Genomic DNA, 26,964 nt, shown 5'->3' on the forward strand with positions numbered 1-26,964 from the left:
TGTGAAATGGGAGCTGTGACCTGTGGCCCGCAGGTGGTGAGAGAGTGTGGGATGTGCCTCACAGAGCATGTTTCCTGCTCCAAGGGACATAAAAAAGGGGGTCCCAAGTTCCCTCACCACTTTCCTCTCCCACTCCCAGAATGTCCAGCTTCGTGGAGCCACCTGACACTATGAAGAAACTGTCCTGGGTAGGAAACTCCTGGCCAGATGATGCATTGCTGGCCAAGCCCAAAGTGACTAAGTCCTGCCTGATCTGCGTGAAGGGCAGCTACACCGACTTCCACATTGACTCTGGGGCGCCTCTGTCTGGTACCACGTGCTCAAGGTGAGCCACACCCCTTGGGGCACCTTGGCTTTACCGTGGCCATGACCCATCTGCAAGGTGGTCTGCAGTCCCCAGGAGCCCTGACTCTGGCCAAGATGCCACTCCCCAGCGGGCCCCGGACCATCCATCCCTGCGACAGGAGGCCATGGAGACATCGCTGGGTGGAGGGGCAGGGGTGCATGTGGGATCAGAGAACCGCACGAGTGTCTCATTTTTCTAATGGGATTCAGGCTCAATAACAATTGGGTGAGGCTGCTGGGTGACCGTGCACTTAGAGGAGAAAGCGGGGGAAGGGGGGTGTTGCGAAGACATCCTGGAAGAGGGGCCAGCAATAGCCAGGGCCCCGCACAGGAGCCAGCAGGCAGGATAGGGGCATCCGAGTGGGCAAGGAAGGCGAGGAGTCTCATCATCAAGGCCGAGAATGGGAAGCCAGAAGAAAAATGAGACATAAATAGCAACAGAAAAAAAGGAAACCCTAAGCTGTGGGCTCCCCCAGCTGCTCATTGAGCTTCTCCAGACCCGCTGGAACTGGGGACAGGTGCGCGTGCTGATCCCACCTCTGGGAGGCCTTGAGCAAGTCATTGGGGCATTCTCGGAACCTGGCTTGGCTTCGCTGCAGTAGGACAGGGGTCTTGCTGCTGCCAGTGCAGAACCCCTCCTGGGGACTGGCATAAGACCGCCTGGGACACAGTGGCATCATTTGACCCAGCCTGGGATCCAAGCGGCTCTCAAGAGTGGAGCTACCTGTCAGTTGCAGCTTTATTTGCAACCTGAGCACCCACACCATTTGTAGTGCCTCAAAACTATGTAATGTGGGATTATGGGCTTTAGCTCTTGACTGTGCTGGGGGCCCAGATACCCAGAGCCTTCCTAACATGCACACCTCTGAATTGCAAAGCACCTATGCTCTCAGTGTTGCAGGCAGGATTTGTGGAACTGGACGGGATACTTCTCATGTTAAGACCTAACACTTGCACCCCCACCCCTGTGTTCCAGCATGGGCAGCTCTGCCAACAGGCTCTCTTGGCAGGGGGAGCAAACCTTCTATCTCATCAGGGTGACCTCGGCCAACATCTCCCTGGATGAGCTATGGCAGGCTGCCTTTAACCACAGCGAGATGTTCTTTGCCGACCAGGTCCACAAATGCTACGAGTGCATTGTCAAACAGGGCCAGACCCTCTTCATTCCCTCAGGTGAGTGCAGGCAGCTTTGGGGATCATGTCCTAGGGCTTGCCGGCCCTCATCAAGGTTATGCCCCTCTCCCTTGGGCTGTATGCCCACCATAGGGTTTGTCTGCATCCCTGGCATGCCTGCTCCCTTGTCCGGAGCTTAATGCCACCCCAGCCCAGTCCCTGCAGAGGGACCCCCAGTAGGGCTTGTGCTGTCTGGTCAGCATGGGCACTCCTCACCACCGAGGCCACCTTGGAGCTGCACAGCCAGTCAGCCCCTTTCACAGCCTGGCTGGGTTCACTGTGACTGAGCCCCCGGCTGGAGACCCAGCTCAGAGAGTCTTGTGTGGGGACAGCAGCCACGGCATCAGAGCCAGTGAGGGAGGAGGGCGCTAGCTGCTAATTAAGGCAATATTAGGGAATATTTTGTGTCTGTGCTGAAGGAGAAGGCCCGTGGTGAGCCGCTGTGTGCCCCTAGATGATGTAAGAACAAATCCCAGACATCCCACTGTTTCATTAAATATTCCACTATTTCTGAAGGACTTCCTTTCCTTCTAAAGTAGCACAGCTACAGTACTGTTTTGACACCTCAAAAAATTAACAATTAACAGCAATTCCCTAGCATCCTCAAATAGCTAAGTTGTGTTCAGATTTTTGAATCATTTTATGGAGGTTTTTTTTTTTTCATTTTAAAAAATTATCAACTGAGGCCTTCACATTTTAATGATTATAAGCCTCGGAATCTTCTGTAATCTCTGGGTCCCTCCTCCCTCTGTCGGCTTCCTCACAGTCACGGCTATTTAGGAAAGAGCTGTGGATTTCCCAGGATCTGGCCCAGGCTCCATCTCCGAGGATAACCTGGGGTCCAGTCCCAGCTCTGGGGGCGATGCAGATGCCCCGGCCTTGTCTCCTGCCCCTGAGTGTGGTTGGGAGGACGGGTAGCTGGACACAGGCTGGGGCTTCCTCTCTGAGTACTGCACTCATGTGGCCTGAGCGAGTCTCCTCAGCTCTGGGCCTCGGTTTCCCTGTCTGTGTGGTGCAGGGCTGGACTGACTAGTCTGTGCCGCCTCAGACACAGCCTCTCCCCCAACCCACTTCCATGGAGGCTGGGGTGGTGCCAGGGCTAGAGAGCTGCTCCCAGGGAGGCCTCAGGCTGCTGGTGAAGCTGCAGAGGTGGACAGGGCACCAAGGCACAGGCGGGCAGGAGCTGCAGCCTGGGCTGGGGCGGAGAAGGCCCGTGCTGGTCTCTGCCACTCCCTGATCTGGAGCCATGAGAAGCCCGTTCATGGGAGCGAGGTGGGGCGCCAGACACTCCTGTCTCTCTCTCAGGCTGGATCTATGCCACACTCACCCCTGTGGACTGCCTGGCCCTCACGGGACATTTCCTCCACAGCCTGAGTGGAGATGCAGAGGAGGTAGTGCCTGCCGCACTGTCTGCCCTCAGGCTCCGCAGAGCAGTGTCCTCCCTCTAGCGGGGTCGGTGCCAGACGCCTTGGGCTGAGCACTGGCTCAGCCTGCCTGTGGGTGACCTGACATGACCGTCAGCCTCGGTGGGCCTCTTCTTGATGTGGAGGGAAGGAGGAGGTGGGTTCTGGTACCGTGCAGGCTGGCCCCTCTAGGCACCTGGCTGCTGGACGGTCATAGTCGCCCTTGGTAAGGTTGGGGTTGCTTAAAAGGCTGTTCCCGTCTCTTCTCAGGCACAAACAGAGCTTTCACAGGCACCAAGGCCTGCAGCCACCCAGGGCGATTGTCCTCTGGTTCACCTCAGCTATGCAGGGCCCAGTGGGGAAGCCTGAACTGGTGTGTCTGGGGCCTGGATCCACCCCCATCGTCATCTGCTTGATGGTCAGTGCATTGAGAGTGGCTCTTTGGTGGCTTCCAGAGCATATGAAGTGGAAAGAAGGTTGAAACTGTGTAGCCTGACTCAGTTTCCCAACTTCTAAACTGCTTTCTGGTACCTGGGGAAGCACCTGCTGGAGGCGTTCAGATGTACTGGTTACTCCAGGGTGGGCGTCCAAGCCTGAGGCTCTTGGTTGTGGGGGTGGCCAGACCTGGGTCAGGGCTGACTGTCAGGGTGTGAGTGCTGCCTTCCTGTGACCTGAGCAAGTCCCCTTGGGACTCAGCGTCCTAGGCCTCAGTTTCCTCATGTGTATAACGCAGGACCAGATTGAACAGGCTGGGCCTCTCCTTCTGATTGGACTGTGCCTTGTTTTAGAACGAACACTGGGCTGCTGGTTGAGAGGGGCGAGTGTGCGTGGCCTCGGTGCAGGTATCAATCACACCTGCTCCACCCTCCACACTTGCCTCCATTGGGAAGGTGGGGCCCTGGCTCTGTCATGAGCTGAGGAGTGGGTGTGAGTGGGCTCTGGGCCCCCTTAGGATCCCTCAGGGCCATGGCAGCTGGACCATGAGGCAGGCTTGTGGCTTGGTCCTGGCCCTCTATGGACGCACTGTGGCATCCCTGGGCCGCCCTTTCTGTCCCAGGTCCTGCCTGGTTACACCCTCAGAAATGAGAGCAGGTGGCTCCTGGCAGCCACCACCCTGTTCAGGTTTCCAGAGTCTGCCCAGCAGCATGAGGGAGCCTCCAGGAGGGTTTGCATTTATGTGTGATTTGCTTTCTCAGTGTGCCCTTCACCAGAAGTTGCTCTTAGTTGCTCTTTTTTGGTTCTGATAGCAGGCAAGATCTCTTTTACCCAGAACCGTTTGCACTCTAGCCCTAGTTTGAGAAGGAAAAATGGTCCATAGTCATGGCTGGCCAAGTTTCAGTAAGATTTTCCCATTGCTCCCTAAATATGAAGCCCTGAGCTTGACTCTGGCAGAGCGAAGTGCCCAGGATGGAAGTTTAGCCCTGACCTCAGGGGACTCGTTCCAGCAGGGAGGGGATCAGGGTAGCACCCGGGAAGCCCTCCTGTGGGAGGCCTGATTACTGGCCAGCTAGGCCACCGTGGCCATGTCCTCTCTGCCTGGGCCCTCTTCTCTGAGGGGATGACAGTTCAATTTGCCCCCAGGACTGAGAAAACCCAGGGAGCTGTCGTGGCCCTGGTGAGTCAGAGCCCTGGAGCCCTGCAGCCCTCTCCAATGGAGGCCCACAGCAGGAGCGCATCTACCAGCTGAGCTGTGGTTTGTCCCTCCGCTGTGCCAAGGGGCTCCATGAGGTGGGAAGAGGTGCCTGGGGATGTCTGGTGTATGCCCAGGGACAGGCTGTGGCCCGGCTCCTGGCATGACTGTGGTCCCTTGCTCAGGCAGGTCTGGGGTATTGGGCAGAGAGAGCAGAGCCAGGCAGCCTGTGTTAGGGGCCTGTAGGATGAGACAGTGGGAGCACAGTAGGAGGGCCAATCTTTTCTCTCACAGGGCAGGCCACCAGGAGGATGGGCGCCCCCAGGTTCCAAGAGGAACCGTTGGCATTTGGGCTGGTGGCCATGGGTGAAGGGAGATCTCTGGAAGGCTGGACCTGGCGTCCCCCAATCTGGCTGTGTGGCTGGGCTTGAAGGCACCTGTGGGCAGCGGGCACCCACCCACATCACCCAGTGTCTCTTTCCCGGGCTCTCACAAATCTGGCAAGCAGCTGCCCCCTCATCTAGTCAAGGAGCTAAAATTCTCAATGATGCTTTCAAACCATGGATGAAGAAGCAGGTAGGAATCATGTCACAAATGCCCTAGGGCAGGAAAGCGGTGACAGGTGGGAGAACCTCCCTGGAGACCCAGCAGCAATGTCCTGCTTAATGAAGCTTGTCCTGCTTCAGTAAGATCTGGCCTGGCAGGGACAGTGGTACTTTCCTGCCTGGCTTGGCCCAGGGTGTGACTTTGCCCCAGACACCCCATGGGTCCGTCCCCTGCTCTCCACTGACTGGGCCACTTGAGAGCTGGGGGAGGACAGATGTAGGTGCAGAGCACCTTCCACCAGGGGCTCACAACTTGGTCGCAAGTCGGTGGGAGGAGGGTGGGTAGGTGCCCATGTGTCCTGGGAGGAAAGTGGGTCTGCAGGTGGAGGACAGATGGCTCATGGTGGGATGACACTGTGTGAGCACAGAAAGGCCTGGAACCTGGTGGGAGCAGGGAAGGACTGGGGGAGTGGCTGGCTGCAGGACAGGCAGTGCTGGAGATGCCCTGTTGGCTCCTCCTGGCTGGCCTTGGCATCAGTTCAGAAGCTAAGCTGCCTGATGTGGGTGCAGCACCCCAGCCACCTTGCTCTGTGACCCGGGCATCCCCTCCCTGTGACCCTCCCCAATGACCCTTCTGTGCACGCCCCCACAGAAGCTGCTTCCTGTGTTCCTTAGCATCTTCCCTTGGTTTTGGCTACAGAAGGGAGGGGAAGGTCTGGCTCAGCCTCGAGCACCCTCTGGGAGAGTGTTTCCTGCTGGAGCTCTCATTGTGCAGAGGCTCCATGCCCGCTCCTGAGGGAGGAGGATCCTCTCCCAGGCCAGAGAGGGCCAGTGGAGGTTTGCAGGAAGCCTTCAGGAGGGGGAGGCCAGGCTGCAGGGAACACCATGTGCAGCCTTCCTCTCTCATGGGTGGGCCATGTAGGAGAGGCGGCCAGTACACTCCCAGGGCCATCCTGCAGCCACCACCTCCCTCAGGCCTCAAGGCCCAGGGCAGTCCAGGGTGCCCCTCCCACCTCACCTCAGCTGTGTGGCCCAGTGGAGTGGCCTCTGACCAGGAAGAAGGGATAGGACCCATGTTTACTCCATAGCCTGCTGGTGGTGACCTCAGGCATGCTTGTCCCCTCTGGTTCACAGTTTGTCCACCTATTGATGGGGGTCACAGCAGAGACCTCTTGCTGGGGCAGAATTTGGCTGGGAAGCCCCTCTTCTCATGCTTGTCTGGGTGTCTCAGCAATCGGGGGACAGCCTGGAAGGATGCAGGAATAGATCAAGGCCATGGGATGTGTCTGGCGGTGACCCTGGGCCCCATTGTCCTGTATGCTTTGGCAGAGCATGAGGACAAGCTCCCAGAGCACTTCAAACCTTCACAGCTCATCAAAGACCTGGCCAAAGTGATCCAGCTCAGTGAGGTGGGGTCATGCCCAGGTACTGGGCTGGACCCCTGGGGATGGGGGAGGGCCTGCCTTTCTTTCTCTGGGCCTGGGGCCCAGCCTGACACAGAGCTGCCAGCTCCAGGAAGGGCAGTGTCCCAGACAGTCCTCCCTGCACTCTCCTGGGTAAGCTTGACTTTGTGAGGGCTCAGGGTCTCAGTTCTCTGGCTGGGTCTGTGTCCTGGTGTGAGTGTGTAGGGACTGAGAGATGGCACTGGCACCTCTGAAGCTCCCATGGGGAGGGCATTCTGTGGGAGGAGCCCCTGCCTCAGCCCCTGGAGTCCCATCATGTGTGATCCTGGATGAGCCCCCAGACGCTGTGCTTGGGGTAGGACAGAAGAGCCTCGGGTAGAGCAAGTGACTGACGTCATATGGTAGGTGTGAGTGTGTCACACAACAGTGTGGGGTGGGTTTGAGCATGTCACATGATTGTGTGGGGTAGCTGAGCCTTTCTGGGCTAACAGCTCCCCACCAGGCTAGCAGTGAGGGTCTCCAGCATCCCGCTGTGTGGACCCTCCTGGGCCACAATTTGGCAGAAGCAGCAAGTGACCCTCTCCTTTCTGTACCCCAGAATGCCTCCAAAGCTGTCTGACTGGAAGTGAATACTGTCGCCTCGTCAGGTGAGGTCTGTGATGGGGACTGGGAGAAGGACGAGCTCCTGCTTCCAACTGAGGCCACCCTGCCTCCAATTGAGGCCACCCCACCTCAATCCCTCCTGGAGAAAGTGCCCCCTCAAAAAAAAAGACTCCCAAAACTGTGAAGATGCCCAAGCCATCCAAAATCCCCAAGCTCCCGAAACACCCTAAGCCCCCAAGGCGAAGATGGAGGCAAGAAGAAAGGGAAGAAGTCCTGAGAGTCAGCCTTGCCTAATATCCCCAACCTGGACCTGCTCGAAGCCTGCACTAAGGAGGCATTGACCAAGATGGAGCCACCCAAGAAGGGTAAGGTAGGGCCCCCTCACCCTGATTCCCCACCTCATCACCAGAGGCCCTGCAGCACCTCTTTTGGGCCAGACCCATAGATATAGCTGGGGCCCATTGTCCTTGTTCTCCAGGGGCCCCTGGGAGGATGTGGGGGTCTGGGCTCTTCTGTGAGCTCAGTCTGCCCAGAACATGCACTTCCCTGCCTGGTCCTGACCCAATCCTGCAGCATCCGGGCCCAGCCCCTTCAGGGTGAACAGGCTCTGCCCCAGCAAGCCACAGAGCAGTGGGCCTGGAGAGAAGCCCTCATTGAGGAAGGCAGCACAGTGTGTGTGTGCTGTGGCAGTGGTGGCACTCAGGAGGGCCACCTGGTGGGGGAGGCACCGTGGTTTTCCAGAATGGGATGTCTAGGTTTCCTAGCCAGATGAGCAGTTGCCAGGGGACAAAGAAGCCCTGGGTCCTCCTTGGGGCCAAGGCATTGAGGCTGAAGCCTGAAGGTAGATGAGGTGTCTGTGCAGAAACAACAAGGAGAATGCCATTGGAGGGGAGAGTGTTCAGGGGTGAGGACAGGAGCAGATTTGCCCTGATAGTCTGAGCCCCCGTGGACAGTGAGAGAGACGGGCCCATCCCTGAAGACCCACTCTAACTAGAGGATCTTAGGTCTGGGCTTCAGGGACCATGAACCCCTGAGATCAAGCACCATTGAGTGTGAGCTTCTGCCAGGAGGTGGAGGTTATCCATTTCCTGGGGGCCAGGACATTTCAGGGCCAGCATCACAGGGATTTAGTGGGACACTTTTGTGTTCCCTTTCTCAGGGCAAGCATGAATGAATGCATGAACAAATGAATGGATGGCTAAATGACTGGAAGGATGAATGTGTGAATGAATGAATAGATGGACGAATGGATAGATGAATGGATGAACAGATAGATGGATGGATGAATGAGTGAATTGATGAATGACTGGATGGATGGTTGAATGGATGAATAGATGAATGACTGGATGGATAGATGAATGAATTGATGAATAGGTGGATGGATGGATGGATGAATAAATGAATGGGTAGATGGGTGAATGGGTAGATGGATGGATGATGGAAGAATGAATAAATGAATGGATGGGTGGATGAATGGATGGTGAATGAATGGGTAGATGGATGAATGGATTAATGAAGGGATGGATGGATGAGTGGCTGGATGGATAGATGAGTGGATGGATGAGTGGATAGATGATACATGGGTAGATGGATGGATGAATGGATGGATGGGTGGATGAATGAAAGAATGGATGGATGGTTGGGTGGGTGGGTGGGTGGATGGATGGATTGATGAATATATGGATGGATGGATGAATGAACAAATGAATGGATGGATGGGGGGATGGAATGGATAGTTAGATGGAATAGATGGATGGATGGATGGATGAATAAATGGATGGTTAGATGAATGAATGGATAGAAAGGTGGATGAATGAACAAATGGATGGGTGGATAAATGAATGGATGGATGAGTGGATGAATGAATGAACAAATGGTGAGTGGATGGATGGGTGGGTGGTTGGATGGATGGGTGGATGAATGGATGGATGCATAAATGGATGGATGGATAGATGGATGAACAAATGGGCGGATGGATGAATGAATGGGTGAACAAATGGATGGATCAATGGATGTGTGGATGGAGGAATGAATAGATGGATAGACGGATGTCTGAATCAATGGGTGAGCAAATGGATGGATGGATGAACAAATGGATGGATGGATAGGTGGGTGAATGGACCGATGGATGGATAAATGAATGGATGAATGAATGGATGGGTAGATGGGTAGATGGATAAATAAATGGATGAGTCAATGGATGGATGGCGGGGTGGATGAATGAATGGGATGAATGAACGGATGCCTGGATGGATGGATGGATGGGTGGGCAGATGGATGGATGGATAGATGGATGGATGAATGAATGAATGAATGAATGAATGGGTGAGTGGATGGATGGGTGGATGAATGAATGGGATGAATGAATGAACGGATGGATGGGTGGGTGGATGAATGGACAGATGGATGAATGGATGGATGAGTGGATGGATGAACAAAAGCATGGAGGATGGATGGATGGATGGGTGGATGAATGAATGGATGAATAAATGGATGGATGGATGGATGGGTGGGAGAATGGATGCATGGATGGGTAGATGGATGGGTGGGTGAATGGATGCATGGATGAGTAGATGGATGGAGGCATGAGCTGCAAGCACACGGGCTAGAAGGAGACAAGGAATCTGTGTGGCACAAGGGAGTCCCACTGGCCCTCTGTGTCCACCTCTGGGTCACAGCAGCACTTTTTTCTAGGCCACAAAGACCATCCTGAGTGTGCCCAACAAGGACGTGGTCCACATAGAGAATGATGTGGAGAGGCTGGAAATTCGAGAGAAAACCAAGAGCAACTTGGAGGCCAAGTGGAAGTACAAGGTGAGACGTGCATGTGTGCATGGGTGCATATGCGTGCAGTCAGGTCAGTGAGTGTGAGCAGAGATGTGAATCCATGAAGCCCTGTGTGTGTGAAGGAATGTGCAGACATGTGTCTGCTTGTCCTGAGCAGTTGGTGCCATGGGGTGAGGCTATGTGAGTCTGAAGTGTGTGTGGCCACCCATGGACTACCTTCCTCTGAGTTGGTTGGGATGCAAGAGGTTGGCTGTGTCACCCTGTGTGTTGACAGTGTTTCCCTTCATTGTCCACACTCTGGTTTTCATTCCCACTCCCTGAGGGCCAGGCACCATGGAGGCACTGAGCACCCCACAGCGGCCCAGGTGGCCATGAGAACTATGGGTGACTTTCCTTAGGCCTGTTCCCAGCAGCTGCCTCTGCCCCCTGACACTAGTCGGGGTCCTGACCCCCTACTTATGTGTGGGGCTCACGGACAGCCGTGGTCTTGCTTTTCAGAACAGCAAACCGGACTCCTTACTGAAGATGGAAGAGGAGCAGAAGCTAGAGAAGTCGCCTCTAGCTGGAAACAAAGACAAGTTCTCTTTTTCTTTCTCCAACAGGAAACTCCTCAGGTATGTGAGTGCCTGGATGGGAGGGGTGACCTCGCATGTAACCCACATCACACACACCATACATACTGCATCACACATGCTGCCTGATACCACACACACATTACACACACACCATGCATGCACACTGCATCAAACACACACCACACACTGCATTACACACAACCACACACACCGCCACATCACACACCCCATACACACACAAACTTTGGCTGACACACCTCTGGGGACTCCTCTCCCTCTGAGCTGCTGACCTCACTGACTGCAGCCCTGTTCCCGGCACCTCTTCTTCAAGGCCTAAACACCAGCAGAGCCGCGTCCCTGCCTCCCACCATGCTCCACCTGAGGGTGGGTGTGAGGAAGCAGACATGCCTGTTTGGGGATGGGCTGGAAGATGCAGCCAGCCTGCAGAGAGGGATGGGCCCCCAGGCAGGGAGGGAGGCTGTGGGACTCCACGAATATTAGATGTGTGGCTCTTGTGAGCTGGCGCTGAGGACATGCGTGGTGGACAGGATCCTGGCCCTCGGAGCCCAGTGGCCAGTGGGGAGGGCCTGGTATGAACCCAGCATGGGACCCTGAGTGCTGAGAATGTGACCCATCTGGGAGTCAGGAGGGCCTCCTGGAGGAGGTGTGGCTGAGCAGAGATTAGGGGGTGTGTCTGGGCGGTGTGTGCATGCTGGATGAGCCTCGGGGCGAGGCAAGGGGTGCTGAGGGCTGTGAGCCCCATGGCAGCCTTGAGAGCCTCATGGTACCAGCGACAACACTTGGGCCTGTGTGTGCTCCCAGTGCGTGGGGCATGTCACCTGCTGAGGCCCCACATCTGCCTGGAGTCAGAGAGGTCCCAGTGGGAGGGGCAGCCACTTTTTTGCAGCAACCACTGATTAACTTGGCTGGGTCATAGTTTCCTCGTTGAAGAGATGGGAGAAGACCTCTTTCCGGGTGGTGGAGAAAGGGAGCAGTGCCCAGGCAGAGCCTTGTGAGGGGCAGGGAACTCAGGGCAACAGGAGAGGCCACTCAGCCAAGGGGTGGGTCTTCAGGGTCCTGTGGCTGCCCAGCTTCATGACCCTGGGCATGCCGCTTGCTCTATCTGAAGCTCTGCTTCTAGGTTCCGTTCACTCTGTGGCGGTGCCAGGGAGTTGAGGATGGAGATGAGAAAGGCTGGCATGACTCTAGCCTGTGGACACTTGCGTGTTCTGTGGCTCAGCCCGTAAGGCAGCGGGGTGCGCTGCCCTTTCACTTAGAGCACTGGAAGCAGCCTCGCCCTGGAGCTCTATCCAGGTGTCTGCGCTTCCATTTCCTCAGGATTGGAGCTGTGTCTGTTTGAAGTTCCAGACTTTTCTGCCTCAGCCTGTTGTCCCTGAAACTATAGAGGGAGAAACCCATCCTCAAACCCCTGGGAAGACAAGGGCAGCAGCTGCTTGCAAGCCAAGCTCTGAAGTAGTCCTCCTTCGCCCCAGCAGGGAGACAAGTTACAAGCCCTTTCTTAGACTGTTAATCTATCCTGTAGCCCTGGGCCTGAGTTTAGTTTTCCAATATAGCTATGGAGAAAAAAACAGGAAAGTTGAATCCTATTCCAGTTAAAGACAGATTCAGCATGTGCCAGGATTCCCAGGCAGGCCAGAGGCAGGGCTTAAGCTTGTCCAGTGGCCCTGGGACAGTTGGGGGTCACTGTCTCGAGCATCTGAACTGCCTGGGGAAGGGCTCTCTCTGGCTGAATGTGGGGAGGGAAGCACAGCATTGTATAGGAGGCCATGGGTTTGGGGAATGTTTCTCCTGTGGGCAGGTAGCTTCCCACAACGGGGACTGAGGGCCCAGCCTGGCCTGGCTGCAGAGGCTTGGGCCCTCCCCCCTCTTCCCACCTTGACTGGTACTGAGGCTTCTTCGGATTGAAATTCAAATGGTGGGGATGTCACCTGCCTCCTGGAGGCTATCCTGCCATGGCCCTGGCAGGGGACGCCTTGGGAGGTCCCACCTGTCCGCTGCCATGGGGCTGTGTGGATGCTGCTGACCCACTCGTTTCTGCCCTAGCTCCAAGGCTCTCAGGCCCCTGACAAGCCCTGGTGTGTTCAGGGCCTTGCAGAACTTGAAGGAAGACAAGCCCAAGCCCGTGCAGGATGAGTATGAGTATGTTTCGGACAATGGCAAGCTCAAGATCAACGAGTTTCCCATCAGGAGGAAGAAAAAGGCCCCAAAAAGGGACTTGTCCTGTGAGTTGGAAGGGGCATTGGGGGAGGGGTTGGGAGAGGCCCATCATGCCCTGAGAGGTCTTCCTGGAGTGGCTGGCTCCCCCCAAGGCTGCCCACTGGACTCCCATCTGCTGTGCTTTCAGTCTTGTTGCATAAGAAGGTGGTGCTGTCCACACCTGTCATGAAGCCAAAGCTTGACTTGGCAGCGTACAAGGTGAGCTGCCTTCCGGGCCCCCTCGGTCTCAGAGGCCATCTCTGGGCAGTCCCCAAGGCTGTGGTTTGAGTGACTCCAGGGCGGACTCTGAGGGTGTTTCTGCACAAGATGGTGGAAGGGCCCCTTACCCTCACTCAACCCTTGAGTGAGTGTTCTAAGGTCACATCTAACTCTAAGACACAGTGGTCATCTCTGCCTAGGCGTGAGAGGGGCGTGTCCCCGCTGAGCACCCTGCCAGAGGGGTTTATCCGGATTTGAGCCTGTTAACTGCTTTCCTACAACTTGAGGTCCCTCTGAGGCTGCAGGCCCTGCCCCTGCCTCTCCACCCAGTCATCGCGGCATCTCTTTATATGTTACACACTGGGACTCTCTTATGTTAAGGGTTCCATTGAACCAGTTTCTCTGTGAATATGGTGCACAGTGTGAAGACAGTTTGGTCCTTTGTGGTCCTGAGACATCTCTAGCACCCGCGTCTGCCCCGTGTGCCCGTGTGTGGGCCATCCAGCCCCGTTGGCTCCAGGGGCCTCTGTCTGACTCCAGCAGTGTTCATTAGAAAGGCAGTGCCTTTAAAAATGTTAAAAAACCTAGTTTAGTCCCTGAAGGGAAAAAGTATCCCCCTCCCAACTCCCAGGCCACTTCGGTGGCTGGACCCTCCCCTGACCGGCGCCCTGTCTCTCATGCAGCAGAGTGACAACTCCTTGGACGAGGGTTTGCTGCACATCAACACAGACACCAAGCCCGGCCACAATGCCAGAGTCAAGAAGGCAAATGGGAGCTTGGCAGCCGACATCTTGCACCTGCTACAGGCCAGCAAGGAGATTGGTGCCCTGGAATACAACCCCAGCAGGTGGGCCCCACCACCCAGCAGCACCCAAGAGTGGGGACCAGGCAGGCCCAGGGCTGGCCCTTGGCCATGGTGCTGGGAGCCTGTGAGGTGGACACACAGCTGGAGCCAGTGCTGAGCCGCCCAGGGCCTGGGCAGGAGGGCACACCACAGGGTACAGATGCTGCTCTAATGCCAGGAGGGCACACCGCAGGATACACATGCTGGAATGGTTGGTCTCACTGGGGCTTTGCTTTCAACCAAGGGCTTACTTTTCTAGTGATGGTCCCTGGTAAATTCTCTCAGAACTCACAGGTTTTCAATTTTAAGTGCGGAGACTGTTGTTTTTTTCAGGTGGAAATGTTATGGGTAGTTCCACATGTACTACAGACAGGTAGCCCAGTGGGCAGAGCTGCAGCCCCCTCCCTGGTGCCCCTGAAGCTCTGCTTCTAGGTTCCTGGGAAGCTATTAGATGGCATTCACTCTGAGACGGTGCTAGGGAGTTGAGGATGGAGGTGAGAAAGGCTGGCATGACTCTAGCCTAGCCCCATGCAGGGTGCCACAGCAGCCATGGGGAGCACAGCCCTCCCGGTCCTCATGACAGCTGCAGATTCGCATTGCACGGATGGGGAAACTGAGACTGAGGGCTTACACTTGCACATGGCCACACTGCTAGGAAGCAGCAGAGGCATGCCCAGAATCTCTGTCTGCCTGATTCTGGAACTTGAGGTTGTAGGTCCTGGAGGGTTGACTAGTGCTGGGCAGTGATGTCTGGGTGTGCATGGCAGGTCCCGTGTCCAGCAGTGACTTGGATTGAGGCAGACAGAGCCCATGCTTGGGTCCTGCTCAGTTCCCAAGATCTGCTCTGAAACTCTGTGGTTTCCAGAATCTGTGGGCAACCCAGGGCTGTCCTGCCTCCTGCTCCACAGCCCCGAGCTTCCTCAGTGGGCAGGTGGAGGCCACAGAGCAGGCCTGCTTTTAGACAGATGAGGGGCTTGAGCAAGGTGGATTAAGGGCTTGATTGAAAAGGGCTTTTGCTAAATCAATTGGCTGTATTTTATTTCATATATTACCGTTTTACATGCAATATTATGTTCACGTAATATTGATCAGAAAGCAAGCTGTAAGGTGCTTTTTTTATTATTGGGAGTGAAGCATGATGGGAGGCTTCCATAGCACCTTAGGGGACAGATTTCCTGCTTGGCACTAGGTGGTTTCTGTCCATGTTAAGCTCCTTGCTGCAGAGATGTGCTTGTGGCTGGGGGTGAAGCCTGGCTGTGAGCTCTTCCTCCCTATCAGAGGCTGTGGTGCTCCACACAGCTCTTTGAGGGATGCCTGTCTCTGGGAAGAAGTGTGCACTAGCTGACACCTCAGTGACTGGCCTCAGGGATGGGAGAGGCTTCTAAACACCCAAGGCCCCTCCCAAGGTCCCTGGAGAGGCCCGGGAGCCCTGGAGGTGGGGGGTGTCCAAGGCCACCCAAGATGAGGGCAGACAGGGCCAAGAGCCCAGGGGCCATGAGGTGCTTTGTTGTGGGCACCTGTGGACTTGCAGGGGACATGGTGATGGGGACAGAGGTGGGGAGGGTTTTGTGCTTGAGTCTGTGAGGAGGCACTGTGTCCTGGGCTCCCGGCTGTGAATCTGAGCCCAGGAGTGGGGCAACCAATCCGTGGACACACTGATAACCAGAAACCCAGAGCTTCCCCGCTGAACCCGTGCCTCAGGGGAGTGTGCACGTGCACATGTGCCTGCCAGGGGCCACTGAGGCTGCCGGTCCCCCTCAGCCCGCTGCAGGCAGTTCCTCTCTCAAAGTCTCTCATTTGGAGCATAGGTCAGTTTTTGATGGTTCAGTTGCTCTGTTTAAGCATGGACTGCTTGGAAAAAACAGCTGAAGAAAATGGAGGAAAATATGTTAATTTATCCTGGATAGTTTGTTCAGTGTTTACTGCTGGGGGAAAAAGAGAAGATTTGGGTATGATAATTGGGGGATTAATGTATTATTTTTCATGCCAACTAGTTAGACATTGCTCATTGATTCACCAGCAACCCTGCAGGGCCCGGGCATGCAGCCCTCATCCTTTTAGTTTTCCCAGATGGCACGGCATGAACCCTCGCAGTGGGTGTCCCTGGCCACCCCTGTACCCCCGTGGCTGGGTGCAGACCCCGCCCTCCAGTCTTTCTGGGCCTTGCAGGCCAGTTGAGGGGTAGGGTAGGACCTGCCAGAGGCTGCCGGGTGAACTGCGTGCTCTGGCTGGCTCCTGAGCTGGGGCTGGAAGAGCTTGTTCCTGTGGAGATGTCAGTGAGGGCAGGAGTGACCACCCTTGCTCAGGCAGGCCCTCAGCGCTGCGGCTTGTGTGGCAGGGGAAGTGTGGCCCTGACACTGCGGGGGTGGCTCCCAGCAGTGCCTTCTGAGGAGCGCTCGAGGCTGACCGTGCTTGATTTTCTCATTGGTGTGGCTTTCAAACCTCAGTCCTGTTCAGTTCCTGTGAAACCTGAAACGCGGCGCAGTCCGGTGCGTCTGAGACAGGGCCTGGGAGGTGGCATTGGTGAGGGCTGCAGCGAGGATGTCTCCCCCGTCACTGGGCACCCCCTGAGTCCGCTGGACCCTCAGAGAGCAGTGGGTTTGGGCCTCAGCGCTTTCCAGCATGGGCAGCTTTTGTCCAGGTTGCCTCATCAGCCCTAGGGCTCCCTCTGTGTCTAGGCTTCCTGCGGCAGCTTCCTCTCCCTGTCCCACTCCAGCAGACCCTCAGTCTTAGGAGCCCTCTTGCTTCTGAGCAGGGACTTGTCCTCACGGGCCACTGCCCCAGGTGCCTCAGTCTTTGTGTCTGGGGACACAGGTGGGTACAGGCACGCAGAGCTGGGTGGCCCGCCTGCCACTGTATTGTCCTCTTCTTTCTTGTCTCACATGTGTGCTGTCTCTGGTGAGGGGTTCTTGGTACACAAGACCCCATAAAGTGCCTGGGTGTGCTCACAGCCACAGGTTTTCCAGCCTTTCTCATTTGAATGGTTTTACTGAAAGTGCCTCTAGTGCTTCTGGGAAGTGGTGGAGAGGGGATGGGCAGCTCAAGAGACAGTGCTGCTGATGCAGAAGTACTGGATGGGTGGGTCCAGGGAGAAGAGGGAGAGGACAGCAGGCACCCTGTGTGCCCCAAGTATGGGCCCAGGAGTGCCCAGATGCAGTGACAGATGTGGCTGGGCCTCTCCTGTAAGGTGGGGTGGGCTGCCTTGTCCTGGGGTCAGGTTTGGGCCACAGGGAAGTGGGCAGGGGTGAGGACTAGAAAGGGATGTTGCAGGGGGTACCTGTTGGGCTGGACCACGTGAGTGATGGGGAAGCCTGGTGCACCTGTCCTGGCTACACACAGCATCTGGAGCCCAGGGCAGACTCCTGACTCATAGTTTTGGGTGGGGCCTGGGCCTTCACTTTGTAAAGCTGCCCAGGTAGTTCTGGTGCACAGACAGGTTAGGGACCTGGCTGCAGGGGGGCTTGGGCTGGGGTGGGACAGGGACCCATGAAGAGGCCAGGGCTGGATCCCGTGGGAGGGCCCAGCAAGGAGGTCCCCAAAGAGCCCAGGACTTGGCTTTGGGGGTCCTTGCCATCCAGCAGCACCAAGGCCCTGGTTCTGTGGGATGACAATGGTCACCCCATCTCACCACTTTGTGTGCTAGACAGGCTGATCACATATCGGGTATTTCGGAAGCTTCTTCTAGAAGGAGGGGAGGCAGTGTAGACAAGAGGTGTGTGCACAGGCATGGGGCATAGGACAAGGATGCAGATGACAGGCTGGGCACTATGGGAGTGGCCACCTGAAGCTGAGGGCAGCGGGGATGGGTGTGGGGCAAAGAGAAAGCCTGAGAGTCTATGTGGAGCCTGCCAGAAGGGAGTGAGCTTGGGCTGAGCTGAGGTGCAGCTGTGCCTGTTCAGGTGCACATGTAGCTGCAGGTCCATGTGCAGATGGGTGCAGGTGTGGGGTTAGGTGCACGTGTAGATGCAGCTGGGGGTGCAGGTGTGGGGTTAGGTGCACGTGTAGATGCAGCTAGGGGTGCAGGTGTGGGGTTAGGTGCACGTGTAGATGCAGCTGGGGGTGCAGGTGTGGGGTTAGGTGCACGTGTAGATGCAGCTGGGGGTGCAGGTGTGGGGTTAGGTGCACGTGTAGATGCAGCTGGGGGTGCAGATTTGGGGGTAGGCACAGGTGTAGATGCAAGTGCAGGTGCAGGTGTGGGGTTAGGTGCACGTGTAGATGCAGCTGGGGGTGCAGGTGTGGGGTTAGATGCACGTGTAGATGCAGCTGGGGGTGCAGATGTGGGGGTAGGCACAGGTGTAGATGCAGGTGCGGGTGCAGGTGTGGGGTTAGGTGCACGTGTAGATGCAGCTGGGGGTGCAGGTGTGGGGGTAGGCACAGGTGTAGATGCAGGTGCGGGTGCAGGTGTGGGTGTGGAGAAAGTTGCAGGTCACTGGGGAGAGCATGCGCCATGGGAGGGAGTGGGCTGTGCTGCCCCTTCTCAGGGTGACACGTGGGAAGGTTCCCTGCGAAGTGGGGTGAGGAATGCCCAGGGCTAGTTCTGCAGTTGGGAGAGAGGGTCAGGATGGACTGAGGGAGTACCCAGAGTGGCTGGGTGCAGGAGGGAGGTCGCTGAGTCAGCTTGCTAGCTTTAAGGTGGGAGAGACCAGACCGTGACCATGTGAGGGTCTGGACCCTCCTTCCCATCTGCTGTCTTCCCAGTTCTCCTCTCCATGCCCATCTCTCTCCCCAGGCCTCCAGCCCTCCCTGTGGAGTATGGGTGGGTGAACAGAGCTGGATGGGGGGAGTGGCTGGCCTTTTCCAAGGGAGAAGTCATCAGCTCACTGCCACCCTCTCTGCTGCACGCCCTCTGCCTACTACCAAGGCCAGGAGTTTGTGCAGGAGTTTGTGCAGGCCATGGGCTGTTGTCTAAGTGCCTGGGCTGCCAGCTAAGAGCACTGGGCTGAGTGCCCGTCTCTCTGTGCCCCTAGCCAGCCCCCAGCCTGCCCCAGCATGCAGGAAGCCATTCAGGGAATGCTGTCCATGGCCAACCTGCAGGCCTCCGACTGGCAGCTGGTTAGGTGGTGCCCACTCAGATTGAGGGTGCATCTGCCTTCCCCAGTCTACTGACTAAAATGTTAATCTCCTTTGGCAACACCCTCACAGGCACACCCAGGAGCAATACTTCACATCCTTCAATCTAATCAAATTGACACTCAATGTTAATCATCATAGGTGGTAATGGAGAATAGAAGTGATCTGGCTGGTATCTGTGGCTGCTACAGTAAGATCTAATTGCATGGGATACTGCATTTCAAGGCAGCCTACTTTTATGAATAGCATTGTTCATGTTAAGTATTTGGAAAGATTCATTGACATTCCTGGGACTGTTGCTATTACGTTCATTCCCCACAGCTTCCTCCCAGGCTTTCAAATCTCAGGTTCTCGCTCTTTCTCTCTCCCCACCTACTTAATTCTTCCTCTCCTTCTAGGAGCTGGCCTTCCTCTGCTCCACCGCCGTATCACTGGGTACCAAATTGGGATACTCTTTCTATACAAGTGTAGTTTTTAACCTATATCAGTGTCCCTTTCGTTACTAATTGGTGAGCTTTGCTTAAATAGAAAGAGATTTATTAGAGTCTTAGAGAGCTGGAAGAATCTCCAAGAAGGACAGCAACAACAGAAGTTAAGAAAAAGCTCAATCATATTTAATTATCTTCAAATGAAAACCCCAACACTATTTTTTATGGTACTAGACACTAAGGGTTTTAAGAATTATATACTAGGACTTCCACTAGACCTGAATACAAGGCATCAACCCACTGAACCTGTGCTGCCTGCTTTCTAAAGAAGCCATGATCCCTCGATATAGTTGCTTCCTCTGATTGCTCACTTCCTTCCTCTGATTCGATGTAGTTATAACTACTTAGAGGAACCACAGCTGTGTGGGAGTCCATCTGCAAAGGAATCTGAAAATGGTAATTATCTATGTATGTATGTATGTATGTACGTATGTGTTCATCTATGTATCTATTAATAACTTGTTCATTTGTTTTTAGTTTACCACATTTTTATTAAAGAAAATTGTATTAGAAGGTGATTGAAATGAATATTGACTCAATTCATAGTACTCTCAAAACATCTCATACTAATTTGTTTGAAGTAATTATTTAATCCTGAAAAATCTTTGAAAAAATTTTATGAATACATATTTAAAGTGTTTCCAACAGCAAAAATAACCAAATAATTTGATGAATCATATCTACAAAAGAACATTAAACATCTCATTTAGTAGCCCTAGATAATATTTAACACATTTTATACATACATTAGCTGCCTTTAGAGAGTTCTACAAACATAATATAGTTTGTTAAAATCTAGCATTATATGGAATAATGAAATGCATTTTATTTGTTCTGCTAACAGTTGCCTAAATAGAGGTTTAACATTTGGTGCAAGGGATGAATTTATTAAATCACCCTTCTGGGAGAGGTGGCCCAGAAGATGCATAAAGTTTGTTTGCCTTCATGCAAAGTTATGTTATTTCTGGAGTTTCAGGGTGTAGAAGTAGCAAAAGTTAAAAATAGCATTCACAAAGAGTGGAGAAAAAAGACCACAAATGTAAAAAATATCAGTGTAATTTTCTTTAATGCAGAAAAGTTAACTAAAGAGACTTGGCCTGAAACTTCTTCAGATAAAACAAAATTCCAAAAGAGTATTACATGGGCCCTAAAGTAATTTATTTATTTCTTAATGGTGTGTAAAATGTCTTACAATTGTTTTTCATCAGTACTTTTCTTTTACTATCCCCAGAACATATGGGATTAAAAATAGGTAATTTAGAATTTCAATGAACATATTTACCATAGTATTCACTTTGTTTTTTTCCATCCAAACTAAAATGAAAACATTCCAGGTCATTTTATTTTCAGAATAAACCCTCAAAACTGCAGAGTTCTAACAAAAGATTGAAATAGTTGCTCAATTATCAAACAGATGATAGTTGCAAGTTTTTACTAAAAAATGAATATTCATAATAACCTCCAAAAATAAAGAATGAGGATGCTATAGTTAATCATTTCAATCAAGAGTGCAGGTGTCAGATTTCCAGGTGATGGGGGTTAGGCACTGTGGTATAAACCTGGCTATGCCAAATGGAGATAATAGGTACCAGGTTTTGTCTTTTTTATTTATTTTTTGTCTTTTATATAATTGAAGAAAATATTATGTATCCAAGAAAATATATGTTTTCAATTTCTTTCTGCCAAAGGTTTCTTCAGCCCAGTCTTTGATTCATTATAATATTTTCTCTCCTGATATCTCAAAAATAATTTAACATTATTTTATTTTGCAGTGTGGAAATCCAAAATCCAATTATAATTTTGTGTTCTTGGAAATGTGCTGTGTTTCAATACCAAATATTTTAGGCTTGTTTAAAAGAATAATAAAAGGAGGAGTAAAACAAGAGAAGAAAAAGACCATAAAGGTACAGAAGGAGGATAGTAGTCGTTGTATCAGTGGTAAATCAGAAGGGAGGTCTTCACTTCTCTCTTTCTCCCAGTCTCAATCTGTACATCTCTCTGGATTTGTATTGATCTTTGTGTTCTACCCTCTTTCATTTCCAGGGATGTGTCACATTTTTCCCAAATCTAATGTTCAGTCTTTCACAGGAAAAAATGGGGAGGCATCTTTTCCCATCTCTTCCATTATCATGGATTTTGCTTCATAGGTCATCCACTACCCTATCTGGGACTCCAGATTTCCCACTCCATTTCTTTCCTGTCCAAAGTAAACATCTCTACATTTCCATGATGTCAGAAAACAAATGAACACACATAACAATTTTTATTTAATCTTTACATACCTGCAACATACTACAGCTACACCATTGTTCTCCTTCACACCAATGTTCCAAATTGTATTTTCCTCTTCCCATTTCACATTTCTATTCCCACTGTCTTAAAACTCATGGTAGTATGGCTTCCAATTCAACTATTCAAGTGAAAAGTGCTCTTAGGAAATTTCCAGTGTCCTCTAGTTTGCTAAATCTCAGGAACAAATTCAAGTGGGAGTCTTCTCTTTATGGTATATACTGCTGTTAGATTGCTTCACATTTTCACTCTTAAAATGCAGTCATCCATAGCTCCCATGACACTAGTGTCTCAAGATTTTTCTTCTACATTTCTGAGCATTCTTTCTCAATTACTTTTGTAGACTGTTCTTCTTTATGTCATTCTTCCATACATCATTTACAGTTAGTGTCACATAGCATTCTCTTCTGGGCTCAATTTTCTTCTTACTCTCCAAACTCTCCTTAAGTGATCTTATGCATATTCATGGGCTAATAGACAGTAAATGTATATCTACAGATCACACATCTCCTTTTTGAGTTTAAGAACAGTATATGTATACACATATATGCATTGTGTAGCTCTAATTGAATTTCTTAAAGACAGCTCGCCATCAGGATATCCAAAACTGAACTTATCACTGCTTTTATTGTAACATTCATTACCAGTCACCAATCTCTATTCTCTGTATTAATGAGTTGCCAAACAATTCATTCAGTATTTCAATCACTATAAACCATGCTACCTATACATGCAGTCAGTCTTATATGCGCTCTGTTTCCAAAAGCTCTCTATCATGCCTACCACCATTTCCTTAGCTCAGGCTGTCCACATTTCATGCCCAAATTACCATAGCAGCCATCAATTAGATATTCCTGCCTCCAGGCCTACATTGTCTTCTCATTTCTTAAATGATACTCTTCTTAAAATGTGATATTGACTTTTAATCACTAAGTCTTTATTTTTAACTACTAATTACTCTCTGGAAATCAGGAGAAAATATTAAATTGAGCAAGAAGAACAGGAACAAGAAAAATAGTTGAGAAGAATGGTTCAGGTCAGGGCCAAAGTAAACAGCCCATGTTAATAAGTGCTTAATATATTATGTGCCACATGTTTTAAGCCTATTTTCACATTTTAATCCTTATAATGTCCCTATGAGCAAGGCAGTATGATTTCCTAAATGTGGTGGTTAATATTGAGTGTGAACTTGATTGTATTGAAGTATGCAAATTATTGTTCCTGGGTGTGTCTGAGAAGGTGTTGCCAAGGGAGATTAACATTTGAATCGGTGGACTAGGAGAGGCAGATCAACCCTTAATCTGGGTGGGCATAACCTAATCAGCTTCCAGTGCAGCTAGGATAAAAATAGGCAGAAGAACATGGAAAGATTAGACTGCCTGCGACTTATGGCCTCCACCTTTCTTTCGTGCTGAATACCTCCTGCCCTTGGACATCAGACTCCAAGTTCTTCAGCTTTTGGACTCTTGGACTTACACCAGTGGTTTGTCAGGGGCCTTTGGCCACAGACTGAAGATTGCACTGTTGGCTTTTCTACTGTGGAGGTTTTGGGACTTGGTCTGGCTTCCGTGCTCCTCAGCTTACAGACAGCCTTTTGTGGGACTTCACCTTGTGATCATATGAGTCAGTATTCCTTAATAAACTGCCTTTCATATCTACATCTATCCTATTAGTCCTGTCCCCCAGAGAACCCTGACTAATACACCAGATTTTTGCATATAAGAAAACTGAGGTGTGGAGACATCGAGTACCTGGAGAGAGATTCAGTTCCAGGAAGTCTGAGTACAGGACTCAGGCTCCTGTGACTAAAGGCAATTATTGAAACCACCACTTTTTGTTTTCTTGGTGGAATATAAGACATCAAAAACATGACCTTGCCTTGAAAGACAACTGTGTACAAGTAGAGAGAGAGAAGCAGTCAAAGAGGTAGAAAAATTAGAATAAAACATTCAATAAATCAAAAAGGAAAAATTTTCTGTAGAAAAGGAGGTCATCCACAGTGTTAAGAATCCTAGGATGGTGAATAGGGAAAAGCCATTTTTAAAAGCCTTTTCGATTTCTCTTAAATAATAATTGGTGGCATTTTAAAGTGTACATTTATTAGAGTGGGAGTTATTTTTAATAAACTCTGGGTTATAACTTTTTAAAATTTTATCACAGCTGATGACTTGCAAAAACAAGATACAAGACTAAAATTTCCCAAATTTTCAATATGGCTTTTTATACTAACAATAAAACACTCTATTTGCTACTAAAATAGTACAAGTAAATAAGGAAAATAGAGAAACTGATGTTATTTCAATAATTATTTCAATATGAATAGAATAAAACATAATGAGGAACATGTGTTCGCTTGGTGCTAATGATACAACATTTTGCAGTTTTATAGATAAAGCAAAATGTGTAATTTGAACAAGATGTTGAAATGTTTTAGGATTAGTATCTAAGGGCAAATATTTCAGAAAATATGTGGAAAGGTAAACCACATATTTGCTGCTGGGAGTCCTCTATGTATGTGTCTTTAGATTGCACTTTACTTGGTTTCTCAAAATGAAATTGTGATCTTTTCTCAGTACTCTCTATCTTTAAAAAATCCCACAGAAGCAGTTCAGCAAAGTGGTTAAGAACTCAGGTTCTGTGTCACATTTTTGGCTAAGTCATTTCCCAGCTACAGGACCTTGGGAAACTTAACTTTTCTGAGCTTCAGATTCCTCATTTGTAAAATGAGAATGATAACATTAAAACAGCCTCATAGGACCAATGTGTTGTTTAGGTTAAGATAATGCCTGTAAAGTACTTTCACTGGAACATAATAAGCACTCAATATAAAGTAGCTAGCATTGTTGTCATTGTTATTATCACTACTATTTTTCATTATTGCTACCAATAAAACCAACATTTCCTAAAATTACTTACTATTAATCTGAGCATCCTTTCAGTCTCACTATCAGTGTCAATTGTTTGCATTCTGAGAAGTGTATCATATACACTTAAAAGAAACTTAAAAGTTTCTTTTAAGTTGCATAGCAGAGAATCACATTCAATTTTCTCAGGTAATGGGCACCTAGTTTAACAATATATGGGTAAATAAGAAAACATAAGAGCTGGCCTTAGAAGCCACTTGGGGCCTGAAATGTTGTTTTCTTACAGGACCTCATACAACCCCAGCTCTATTGGTCTGGATGTGCTGAATCAGAAGTATTTCTGCTGGTCATTTCTGCTAAAACAGGTATTGCCTGGGCTCTATGGAAATACTTCTACCTATTTGATGTCCAGCTGCTACTGCAGAACCTGCTGCACCTGCACTGATTCTAATGTCAAGGTGAACGATTTCAGCTCAAACTCCCCTGGAAAAGAATGCATTGATGGATTGACCATCACAATCCAGCATAGTGTATAGTGTGTCTCTGGTATGTGGGGTTCTTCCCTTGATCCTCTTAGACTGCTGGACAGTAATCCCTTGTAAATCAACTGCATAGCCAATGCAAAGGGAACAGAATTTGGCAAGATCAAGATAGATCTGGCTGTTACGTTCAGGATCCTCAAAGAGATTAATGTAACTGGTAGATGCCTTGCATAACATTCCAATATGGAAAGTGCATTAGGTGGCAAAGCAAGACTTTTTAATTCATTGGTCTCCCTATTAATTCATTTTGGAATTTCAAAATACAGAATTTGCATTCATTATATATTTCTCATGAGAAGTCATTCTGACTAGTCTTCATACCACCCTTATTTGGTGGCTACAACATGACCCTGTCCTCTCACCAGGCCTGACAGGGAAGGGCCATCAGAGCCCATTCCCCAAAGACAGTGACTTAGCCTAAGCTATCCACGGTTCAATCCCTAGGAATTTGAAGTTGAGACTGAAAAAAAGAAGTCGGCTTCAGGGAGCAACATGTCAACTCGGGTTTCATCAGCGGCCATGTTTTGTTGTTGTTGTTTCTCCATGTGGTCAGGAAAATTGGAATCCGCTGATCCTTGAGAAGGAGAAAATTGAAACAGACACAAAGAGAGGCATAAAACCTCCTAGCTCCTGTCTCCAGGCAGTTCCAGAGAACTAAATTTATGCTTACCCTTCAATTCTATGAGATATTCTAGCCTTAAGCTAGTGCCTGTGAGTATCTGTAATTTGAAACTGAGTGTAAATAATCAATACAAAGTTAAACTAATTTTTTTCCTCCCAAGAATGTAAATTAGGCACTAAAATGGCATAAATTATATACTAAAATTCCAAAATAAATTTTGTAACCATTCTGCAGTATTGAAAGAGGGACAAAAAAAAAAAAAAAAAAAAAAACGCAGATCATTAAATTCTGGGAATAGTACAGTTTTGATGACCTCAGCTATTAAATTATTTTAAAGGTTTTTGTTTGTTTGTCTCATCCTTATTACTGAAATTTTAAATTCCTAACATACTTGATGACATGTAGTAGAGAAAATAAATATTCAATTATCTCGGGATCTTCAATTCAAATAAATAGTAATTTCATAGTTAGAAATATAGATATAAATGTAGACAGTAGAAGAGGTGGTGAAGGTTTGCTCCAAATCCAGGAGATATGTATGTGTGTGTGTGTATATGTGTGTGTGTGTGTGTGTGTGTGTGTGTGTATCTAAAGAATATCTGAAGATGAGTTTATATTATGACTAAACTCAAATTCTAATATAAATTTATTTTCTTGTCATTTGTCTTTTTCTCTAAGGAAGTACACACAGACACACACACACACACACACAACTATTTTTACATTTTCTGTAATTAGGGATGCATACGTATATATTCCCATCATTCCAGGATGCAGACATAGAGCTGACCAGGTGGGTGATACTTGTGTTTCTAGTGATTACTATTTGGCCTCGGTGATTCTAAAATCACATTCCTAAAGCCATTTCAGACTTGCATTAATAGTTGGCTTTGAATATTAGGGGCTTAATAGGAAACAACTGATTCTGGCCAGTTAGATTCTGATGAGGCTTGAAGAACTGAAAGAGTTTGACATTTCTGAGAGTTCTCTTTCTCAAGAATTGTCCTTTTCCTTTGTATGATTCATCTGTTGCATGGATGTATGGTTTTCCCTCATCCACACTCTTTTCTCGAATGTACCAGTCATTATCGCTATATAACAAATGCACCCTAATTTGGTGGCCTAAAAAAAACCCCACCATTTGATTGTGTTCATTGCTCCTGTGGATCAGTAATTCAGACAGTGTCCAACAAAAATGGCTGGTCTCTGGTGTATGATTTTGGAGCCTCTTTCACTTCCTTGTCTGGTGCCTGACTTAATCTGCCTCAGCTGGGACTGTAAGCCAGATACCCTCACAGGGCCTCCCTAAGGTGGTTTAGGTTTCTCTTAGCATGGCAGCTGGATT

The 26,964-nt window shown here is 50.2% G+C and overlaps 1 pseudogene; it reads left to right on the forward strand.

The window, feature by feature from the left end:
* Nucleotides 1–140: 140 nt before the first annotated feature.
* LOC112128527 (lysine-specific demethylase PHF2-like) lies at nucleotides 141–24,991 on the forward strand (annotated as a pseudogene).
* The last annotated feature ends 1,973 nt before the right edge of the window (nucleotides 24,992–26,964 follow it).

This window comes from Pongo abelii, chromosome 22 (genome assembly GCF_028885655.2).
Source record: "Pongo abelii isolate AG06213 chromosome 22, NHGRI_mPonAbe1-v2.0_pri, whole genome shotgun sequence".
Classification (NCBI taxonomy): domain Eukaryota; kingdom Metazoa; phylum Chordata; class Mammalia; order Primates; family Hominidae; genus Pongo; species Pongo abelii.